We start from the raw sequence: 11,521 nt of genomic DNA on the forward strand, positions 1-11,521 counted from the left end.
AAGTGAAGAAGTAAAGGATATCTGAAGGCTCAATTTAGTGGACGAAACAAGAAAACGAGTAAACCTGTTGAAAACTATAGAAGAAAACTTACCGAACTTAAAAGCAGATGTTAAAAGAAAAGCAAGAAGTCCGTGATAAGAAACAGAAAAAAACAAGAGAAACTTGAGAAACAGCATTTGCTGGATAATGCTCTTGTGCTAACATGAGAATTTTCTTGAATGTATCTCAGTACGTACTTAATATTTTCTTCGGTTATTCCAATTCGTCATTCCAGCCGTCAAAATGTAGGCCGAAAACTACTATTGGCTCGTAAGTTAGCCACTAATCAGGAAAAAACTCTCACATCGCAAGAGCGCCGACTTGAATATTAAGCCGCGTAAACTTCAGTAAAAAACCACAAAAAAGTTAAACAGTTTTAAAAAAGTTTCAGTTAAACCACAGCTTCATCGTTCGTAAAACACATTATTACAACAAGAATTATACAAAAGTAAGCGAAACGATTGACAATTTGAGGCATATTTATGTTTTGATTAAATATTTGTTTTTTTTTTGTTTTTTTTTTCCTTTCATGGCTTGCTAATAATTGTTTTTTAAGGAAACCTTAGAATACCTCCCACTACTTTATTTTCAGAGATACAGCAAAAACTGTCAATTAAAAAAGTTTCAGATTGTCATCTACTTTAAAGATTAAATATTTTTTTGTTAGGTTATGATATCGAAATTCACAAAAACTTTACTCTTTTAGATTATTTTGAGATTACTTTTTTAAAAGATCGCAATTACGTCCCCTAGCGGTCATTTTAGAAAATTAAAAATATTTTCCAGGTTTTTATCTTGGCCGTTTTAGTAATATTTTTTACCGCAAGCCTCTGAACCTGACTTCCGTAAGGTACTAGTAATTAGAAATGCTTTAAAACCGCATTTTTTTAACCAATTTTACTTTTCCATATAGATGGATAAGCCTGGGGAAGTACCATAGAATAGCGAGCTATATCCCCAGTTCTCTCTCCTTTAGATTACTTTTCTTGGAGCCGTTTGAAAAATAGAGTGTTTGTCACTAAACCTGAAAATATAGAGGACTTTAAACAATGCATAACACTGCTTGATTTCTAATTCTGATTTTTGGGTGTCTTTTTATCAATAACTGTACAATACAGGGTAATCCAAAAAATAGGATATTGCGTTACGCAATAGTCTCGATTTTTAAATAGAAACTCTCATTTTTTATTTGACTTTTATGTTGCCCATGAAGTTTTAATCAACCTGACAGTAGCTCTTACAATGCTTCAATTTTAGTTATTTACACAGTTTTATTATTTCTACTCTTTCTTGAATTGAATAAATCATCACTTAATATTTAATCACAACTAGGTTTAGCTAAGTTAATAATTTGAAATGAAAGACAAAGTTTTTCTATAATATACGATAGCACTCGCTAATATTAATTATCCTTGGGGGTATCCTTTATTTTTTCCCGTTTAATCCATCCATTATTATCAGATTACGATTAAATCTGTCAGTTCTAATCTTTTCCCGAAGATGCTAATATCGTTAGCAAAAGACGCGTCGAGAGTAAAATAAAGAGTTTTGGTTAGTAGTAAAACTGTCTCGTTATTTGAGTGTCACACCAAAGTTTCTATTCATAGGACCATTATTATTTGTATTAAATTTATCGAATTTTATTAACCCAAATAACTTCTTAGCGATTAAAAATTTACTTTTGTATAATAAAGTTCCGAACTTTATTATACAAAAGTCACTAAAAATTTAATCCAGAATCTAAAAATTAAAAAAAATCTAAAGTGTAACACAATAACGTATCTTCGATCACCCTGTATTGTCTAGCTTTATGTCAAAAGACATGCTCCTAGAAATCAAAATAACATATGCCAGGGTGTTTTCCAAAATATACAGGAGAGCTACAAATATCGCTGCGACCTTTTCGTATGTTCAAAACAATTGTGAATAGAACTATTTTTTGTAGAATGTTACAAGCAAATAGAATGAATATTTTAAATTAACAATTTAATAATTATTCATAATTAAAGTTGGGTATCAAGATAATAATAAGTAATGTTATTTAGTCTTATTAAATTATTATCTCTACTACATGTTCTGAATATACTATTTTCATTATAAACATGATATTATATATATATTCTTATCTTTTATCAGAGACCCCCAAACGAGTCTTGTGCAATCTGCAAGTTTCTTTTAGATATAATTTTTTTAATGAATTATATGTTTTTCGCTTATTTGAAATTGCAATATACTAATAAGAGTAACCTACCAGTTTATAAATTTAAATAGAATAAAATTGAATAACAACTATAAATGAAATAAATATAAAAATAACTATAATCTTTAAACTTTTTTACAAGGCAAAAAAGAACTTTAGACTTTCATTTTGATCAGATCCCGTCAGATGGTTGAAGGTGTTACGGCAGGTAACTAAATTCGATTAAATTTAGTAAACTTAAAGTTTAATTTAATTAATTATCGAAAAACAAAATAGGAGGTGTGAGCGGAATATAAGTATTTGAGAATCTGTGTACCAAATTTGAGATAAACTTGATAACAAAATTTTAAAATTTTGTACTTTTTCTTCGACCTTGTAGATTTCTTAATTTTATATGTTCAAGAAGTTTTTAACGGAGCGCGCCACATTTAAATCCGAACAAAGTGAGATTGGGATTGGTTTGTTTTGTTTCTGTTGGCCTTATCTAATTTATTTTGCAACTGGTTAAATTACAAACTTAAATTTCGACATCATTTGATCGTAGTAAGACTTGCAAGTAAAAAATACATTGCATAACCCTTATTGAGTTTTTAGAGAAAATATGGATTAAAACTTATGTTTATTTGCTTAATTTCGATATTTGCTATTTGTGAAAAACAAGTACAAGATACTAGATCAAAATACCTGGATTGTATAAAAATAATAAACTCGAGTACCACTGAAAAGAGAATTGAACGGCCTTTAAAACAATGGGCCACTTAACAACCATATTCATTTAACATTTCAAGGTTTACATCTACGCAGCTCTTACAATTAAAGTTAACGAATCTTTCCGATTTTTTATATTTTTAACTGCAAGAAGTATAATAAAGATCAGCAGTACAGAGTACAATATGTTTCCATAATTTGGACAGGATAATCTACTACAGGGAAGAGCATCTATTGCTGTTCTGTACAGAAAAAGGCTCAATGAGCTTAATATCAGCGTTGCCTGCTCAGCCCTGGTCTTACCAGGACCCTGTGAGAATCAACAGGTCTCTGCACAAGGGACTGAGTAGGCGTCAAATGTAGGTACAAGACAGAACCTGGTTGTCCACTCTACCTACCTTCGAAATTGATTTACCCCCATCTCGCTGTGCGTTACTGCAGTAGTCAAATATTGCGAAGAATTGGGGCACCCGCTGTGATTCTAAATCGTATCATATTCTTATTCGTAGGATGTAGAGATTGGAATGTAAGGGGCTGCTTTCTTGATGACTTCTTGTGATCAAACGGCCTAGATCAACTCAACCAGGATGGTGTTCAGAGTTTCTACTGCAATAGGAGTCAATCTGTCATCGATCCTAGGATATCTTTACTTAACACTGTAACACTATAACATCGAACCCATTCTGCTCGTGGAGAATGTCCCTTAAGGTTACATTCTACTTTAGTTGAAGGAACAAGCTCGACGCGATATTGCAGCCTACAGTAATCTGAGAAACACTGATTAGGATTGCTTTCGAGAGGAACTAATTGGCTAAGAATGTCAATTTGACTCGGGCGGCTGTCGCGGCATGCGAGGGCAACTGCTCACTCAAACAGAGAGCCGCAAACACTAACAATGTTCAAGGCTGATACAATAGCACGGAAAAACACCGACATTACGTGCCGGCTCCTTCGCAGAGCAGAGCGCTCCAAGATTGCTACTGACTGGAATATGTCCAGGCAGCTCAAAAGCAGACAACAAGGTATTTAGGGACTTAAAAGACAGTACTGAAGGATTGCCTCATTGCCAGCATTGGCTAAATTCTCCGCGACATGTCTGTGCAAAGTACTGTCCAATGACTCTGGTACTAACATGAGGTTGATAACGGCCTTACAACCAATAAGCGGAGGACGATGGAGGTTGCGCTACGCACTCACTTTCCAGGCTTCAAGTGGTTCCACTATCCTTCTCGCCGTTCTCGAGGTTTAATTCATATCGAATACGAGACTGCAGAAAGACAATCATCTATGGAAGAGTAAAATAGGCAATCAAATCAATCTGGTATTCAAGGCCTGCGTGGTTGCATTCCTAGATATTAAATGGACGTTTGATAATACTCTTTTTGGAGTAATCTATCGAGCACTCAAGTGTAAAAACTACGTGCCCAGACCAGATATGTAGATCATATTCACGAGGCACGTAACTTTGGCACACCACTTTTTATGTCTCTAGAAGACTTTCGGTAGCATCTGGAGTCTATCCTAAGATCCTTTACTGAATCTACTCATCTATTGTCAAACCTTTTTCGTCCGCTTTGGAATGCGATGTCTAATCATCACGGGTTCCATTTGAATGGCTTCAACTAGAGCGCTTCTGTTTCCGACATTCTGTTGAGCCTTGGACTTTGTGCGCAATTTAAGTGAATGACGTCTAAGCATATACCAGACTAATATGCCTGGGTATTTAGTACGAATTTGTAGGTGCTGAGCTATACTATATATATAGTTAATAAAAAATAGAAACGCGTAAGAAAGTTTTTTTCTTGTGAGTATCTTAGAACATTGAAAGACTAGAATTAGCATTTCCGTGGAACTATGGGCAGTATTTATTTGCTTGCAATACTTCTTATGCAATGATGGCAAATGCTTGTGAAGAAGTGGCAAAAAAACACTTCATAATATCATAAAAGTTTGTCGCTTATTTTGACAGGCGCAAAACAATAATTTTCCTATTAATAAAATATGAAGCATTTTTTAAAAATTAAATATGATAAGATGAAGCTCTATGAAGAAAAAGCTCTATGAGTCAAAATTCAAAGTTAAATGAATATAGATAATGTATATTAGAGAAAAACCCAACAATATCCCAAACGCCACTCAATCGCATTGTTGATTCCGCCGACACAAATAATCTTTACCAGTGACGTCGTCAAAAAATATTTATTAATAATAGATTATGCTTTATAGTAATTAATATTACCGTTTATGAACTCTTTATGCGTTTTTTTAACGTACTTTATTAGAATAAAGGTACTTATCTAATAAAAAGCATTTTTATGGAAATGAAATATTTTCTAATTATTATAGATTCCTTAATAAGTTTTTATTATTCTACTTTTATAACGAAGGTTGTCTTTTGATATGATGTTATGAGAATATTGGTATTTACTTGTAAAAAGATCGGCTAAAATAGCCTATTTCCCAACGAGCGGCACAAACGACACTATCAAGTAAGTTTTTACTTTCGTAGTCTCAAAAACACTGAAATAACTCAACCTTTTTCGTTTTTCAACCAAAAACTAAAGAAAAAACACAGATGACAAATGCCGAAAGTAAATACAAAGCCGTTTGTCAATATGACATTTCGCAAGATGACATCAGCTTTTACCTGCGGTGTTGTGAACCATTTCAAATTTTTTAGAAGCGGTGTTATAAGAATGTTAATTTTTTTTTGCTTTGAAGATGTCATGTTTGCGCTTAGAATAACAGATCTATTTCTACCTTCTTTCTTCGTAAATTCTTGTATATTCTCAAATATAAAATTCTTTACTAGATTAACATTTTCGAACTAACAAAACTTTAAATTTTAATTAAAACTACAAACCAACAATTTTTTTAAAATAATTCTTCTGTCTTTTTGGGGAAGTTGCACTATACCTCTTCTATTTATTCAGTTCTATTAGAGAACCATACTATAAAAAATTGTAAAAGCATTTTGTTAAGAAACCAGTATTGGGTACGATCGTTGATTGAATATTATTTGAAAAAGATACCCAATCCCGTGTTTTGAAATTTACCCGGTCGACTATCGATAGTATCGATTGCCATTCAGTTTCGTTCATTGGTGTGGTGTTGCCGCGAAGCGGCAAATGTTTGAACGATTCATTTAAGCTGCTTGGACATGGCTTCTTTGACTGCAAGTTTTCAATGACGCTGGAATCTCCGGCTGCGCGGCCGTGTTGGTTACTTTTTTAAGACATGGATGATGCTGCCAACTATGTTTTTTTAAAATACAACAAACCCAGTGGTCATTTAGATGGTCTAGTGATGAGTGATGTATTTAAGGGTGGATCATCTTGAAATTTTTGAAGTTAAATTTTATAAACAAATAAGTAATTCCTTACCAAAATATGTTTTGGAGACAAAAATTAATTTAAAGAATATATAAAAAGCAATTTTTTACAAAATTACCAACAAAGCTTAATACAAGTTGTAATTCCAACAACAAACATGATGTTTTCTCCACTTTGTGTTCAAGAGGGTCAAATTTTTAAATAAAAAGCCTGTTGCACTAAATTTACTAAAAATATGTAGGAAAAAATTTAAGATACGTAGGTTTTTCGTAAATATAAAGAATAATTTATAAGACTTAATATCTATGGTAATATAACTTCTTGGTCAATAATTTTCATGTATTATTAATGTTCATTAATAAACCGTCAAATTATATAAAAAAAAGTATATACAGTATTTTCGAATTAGGAAGAAATTTTGATGATACTGCATAGCTGAAAATTTGATATATTTAATATATTAATAATATTAATTTGATAAGTATATTTTATTTTTAATTTAATTTTACTTTAATTACCTTGATAACGGTAGTAGATATAAATACCGAAACGTTGGTTCAAATTAGGTATTTTTTAAAAAAGTAAGTCTTCTTGTTGTTTTTTATCGTTTTTTAATTATAATATTTATAACAAAGTTACGTAGGATATTAAAAAGAAGAAACGAGCTCAGAGATTAATAGATTGAACCTCAGCTCCTAGATATATAAAAAATCTATTATACCTCAAGTAAATTATTGTATTTAAAACTTATTGAACTTAAATTAAATTAAGTATATCGAACGGTATCGTTACAGATTTGAGTTCATATTTCTTTTAAATACGTGAATAAGTATATTTTCTTCTTCTTTTTTTTTAATTTTTGAGCGTGTGAGATAAAAATTTCTAAGTTGATTTTTGCTGTAAGTGACGTAATACCCAATATAATAAGTAACTCATTATGAACTCGTCACAACAATACACTGTTTTTGTAGGTTCTTCTGCAGTCCATTCCTGTGTTTAATTGAGACAGTTAATCCTCTTGTTATCCATTCCTTCACCCTCTTTTTAGTGTTTTTAAGCACTTCTTCTTCTTATTATTCTCTCAGATGCCTTCATAATTTTTTGAAGTTTCTTAATAAAGATAAATATAATTGTATTGTCTTTAGAGTCCTGAATTTTTGTAACCTCCAGTCATAGTTTAGGAAGTTTACTTTTAATAATTCTAAAACAATAATTTTACTTTTGAGATTTTTATCTTGTTTATTTTTTAAAAGAGAATTTTGAGTCATATGTTGAGTGATGCGATATATTGACCATAACTGGATAGTGATCTGTGTCACAAGTATGTAATATGATTACCACTTGTTTTGTCGTTGTGCTGATGTTGATAAAAAAAATGGTATAAGCAGGAGTCTCAGTCAGGTCAGTTTAATATAAAAAACCATAATCTGACATGAGACAGAGATATATATTTACTGTACTGCTATTTACGTCCTTCAAGTCAATATTTACATCCCCTGTAAAGATTTCTATATTAATTTGCAATTTATTATTAAAAAACTCCTCACTAGTTAACACTTAAAGACCATAAAATTAATAAACGATATAAGATTTCCTTAAATAAGTAAAAGAAAGAAAAACAGAAAGGGGCCCTCATAGAAAATTGAAAAACTTTTGTAAGACCTCGGTTTAGTTCTTGTAGATAAAATGAATAATTTTTGCTGAGGTTTATAATTAGATTTTTTATAAGTTTCGTTTTTTGAGTTATTATAAATCAGAATCCTAATTAATAACTGTAAATATTTATTAATTTGCCATGAGCATAGTTTTAGTGGGACAAGAAATATTTACCATTGTTTTTACATTTTGTTTTCTCTATTAAGATTTTTGCGAAATATCCAGAAACATTACATAAGAACACGTTTCCAAACTTACGGTTTTATTCGAATTATTTGATATTTTTAGATTGAAAGAAGTGAAACTACTCATATTGCTTGTAGATGCAATTTTGGAATAACAATAAGTTATATTATTATTGGCTTCAATATCTGAAATTAAAACTTCACTGGTCTGACTATCATCGAATTGTTAAATTACAGAAAAATAAATTCTTTAGAAGTGTATGATTTTATTTGTTTTAAACGACTAAAATTCCTTTCGGCATTAGCACAGTTACTGCATTACTCCCTATTGTAAAAATCTATACAATGTTGAAATATTTTGAAATGTAGATACCAAATTATTCGCCATTAATAAGGGCTATATTACCTCAGTACTATCGCGGTTTTCTTTTGAAAGTTCTTTCAAAAATTGGCAAAAATTTTTAATACTCATCCAATATATTGCTAATTACAATGTTTTTTTTTCATTAACTTTCCGATTAAGCTATTATATGATTGAGATTTTCTCCTTCTGTGGTTTTTAATATTAATTCAGATGTTAAACAAAAAAAACTTTTATTCATTTTGACAAAAATTTTCAAACCTAGATGCTAGTTCTAACGTTAACCATAGATGCTTTTAGAAACGTTTTCAGCATAAAATGTGATTGCTTTTCTTAGTCGAGAGTTTTCTAAAAGCGTTACTTGTATCACATTATATGTAAGCTCTTTAGCTAAAGATTCAAAATTATTAAAAGTTAAAAGTATATATACCCCTTTTTTCAATTCAGTATATATCACATTTTATAATAAATCCAAAGACATATTGTCTGTTAAACTTCCGAGAAGGAAAAAAGAACGTTCAATGGTATTTGCAATAATACCAGCCCATGCATTTACTTTTTTACAAATTCTGGGAGTGCGTGCTTCGTAAAAAATCTATAGACTAGCCACCCAGTAAAGTAATGACAATTATATGGTGATTTATTATACCATTCAAGAAGAAACTACAGTCATCCGAAAAATATGCTTTAGATCGCCGTCGACCGAGTCAAATTTCTACATAACAACGAGCAGTACAACCAATTAGATGCGATTAGATTGAACCGACTTACCCCTGTTTCACCGTGACGTTGCCAGTTTCACCCATACAGAGAAGATCTTTGAAAGAATTTAACATTAAACTAAAGAAAGTTTTAAAAAATATAGTAATTAAACTTAAAATGTAATCTAAGAATCATGTAATAATCATAAAAAAAATTCCACATTTTTTATGATTGTACAGCATTGAATTTTAAATCAATATATCTTCTTGCTTAACTCTTCTTTTTTAATTTAGCTCTTGACAACATCGAAAATTGTTGTCCGTATCCTTCCTTTTTTCATAGCCGCAGATTCGATAGCAATACAATCTCAGCATACTATCCGTCGCAATTTGCCCTAATACTGCTCCGCAGCTCCGCATACATTAATACTTCTTAGATAGGAAACTCCCATAAGAGCCAATAGAACACTGAACGCTGGTTCGTCGAAGAGTAGTAATAACAGGAGGCGTTGATGAAATGTTTGAGAAGATGCGTAACCTTATGGACGAAAATATACCCTCAAATGTACGCGACAATGGGATGGCGACACCGTCGTGTCGGTCGAAGTGAACCCGAGAATTTTGCCAAACGCGTGTGACGATAGTCACTGTCACATGTATGAAGCTTGTATGGTGAAAATCCGAATCGTATGTCGGCCATCTTGCTCGGCAAAATTGACAGGGAGCTGACAGACAGTTGTTGACATTGACTGATAGAACATAATTTGTCATTGTCATACCATTTGAGTTTGTTTCTCATTTCAATGAATGCAAGCGTGGGTTGAGTTTGTTATTTGTTTTAAGGGTGTTATAATATATAAGTGATACTTTTCTTTCTAAAAAGTTCTCTTTAGTAATGTTTTAATTTGTTAATGTTTTTATTTATTACTATTATGGCTTTGTATCGTGAATCTTTAGTCTCTAATAAAATCAAATTCAGTTGATTTCAATGAAAAAGTTTTACTTTTCAAGTATTCAATTTTTAACTTGATTATTATAAATAGATACTACAAAATGTCTCGCCTCTCATTTTCTATATAACAATTAAAAATTGATTTAAAATGTTCCTGACAATTTCCTTGATGTAAGAGTATGTATATTTTAAATGGTTCTGAAAAACAAGTAATAAAAGTCTTTTTTAATTTCCTTCAGTTCCCATTACAAGAAAAACATGGAGAGCGATATGCAATAAACATTTTATTAACACCCCGAGCTATAGAATTTTTTCTGATCAGTTCTCTTCACAAATTTTAACAATGCTGATACTGCTGGCTTTACACTACAACAGATACTTATTTAAATATTTATTTTATTTTTTTTTCACATGAATCATTTAGTAAATTGATTTATAAGGTTTGCACTGCCTACTTTTTTATTTTATTTCATGCTCGTATCATACCACTTCCTGTGTTCACTTAGACGAGACATAGGTATAGAGACTAAGAGACCTGAGCAGTGAGCCCACAGAATGGACCAGAATTAATGTTTTTTTTACAACTTGTGTTTTTTTAAGAGTTTCTGTTTATTTTATGTAAACATCTGTTTTTGAATTAAGTTTTTATTAATATTATAGTTCCAAGATATGTTGCTAGTATTATAAGAGACCAACAGCTAGTATTAGAGTGACCGCCTAAAGTTCCGCATAAATTCGATAAAAATTAGAGACATGATTTTTTGAAAAAACGCTCGGACCCGTCAATTTTTATTTTAAGTTGCGCAATATTTCACATAAATTTTGGTATACAGGGTGGAACAAAAAAAAGCTATGACGTCATCGGTCATTTTTTTAAATAGAATGCTATATTTTTTATTGAATTTATGAAATATAGGAGAAATTCCAAGCAAGTTTCGTATAACACACCTTATCTCAAAACTCAACTGTTTCAGAACCTTCTCTTATTAATGTATCAAGTGTTCAAATTGATCTCCATTTACTGCTTGGCAGAAAGGAAGACGGTTTACAAACTCATGTAAAACACTATCAATTACTTCGGGTGATAATCGTCTAATTTCATATCTAATTCAATTTTTTAAATCTTCTACTTTGTTTGGCTTCTCAATATAAACTATACTTTTCAGGTACCCCCATAGAAAATAGTCGCAGGGACTTAGGTCTGGTGACTTGGTCGGCCACCCTATTGGCCCTCTTCGTCCTATCCATCTTCCTGGGAACACGGTATCCAAGGTCTTGCTGAAACCACAAATTATCTGTCGGGACAGCAGGGTTTTGTTCGTCTGGGTATAGGGCAGCCAAAGCAGGGATAAGATGTTCTTGAAGAAAATTCAAATAGCCTTGTCC

This window comes from Anthonomus grandis, chromosome 19 (genome assembly GCF_022605725.1).
Source record: "Anthonomus grandis grandis chromosome 19, icAntGran1.3, whole genome shotgun sequence".
Taxonomy (NCBI): Eukaryota; Metazoa; Arthropoda; class Insecta; order Coleoptera; family Curculionidae; genus Anthonomus; species Anthonomus grandis.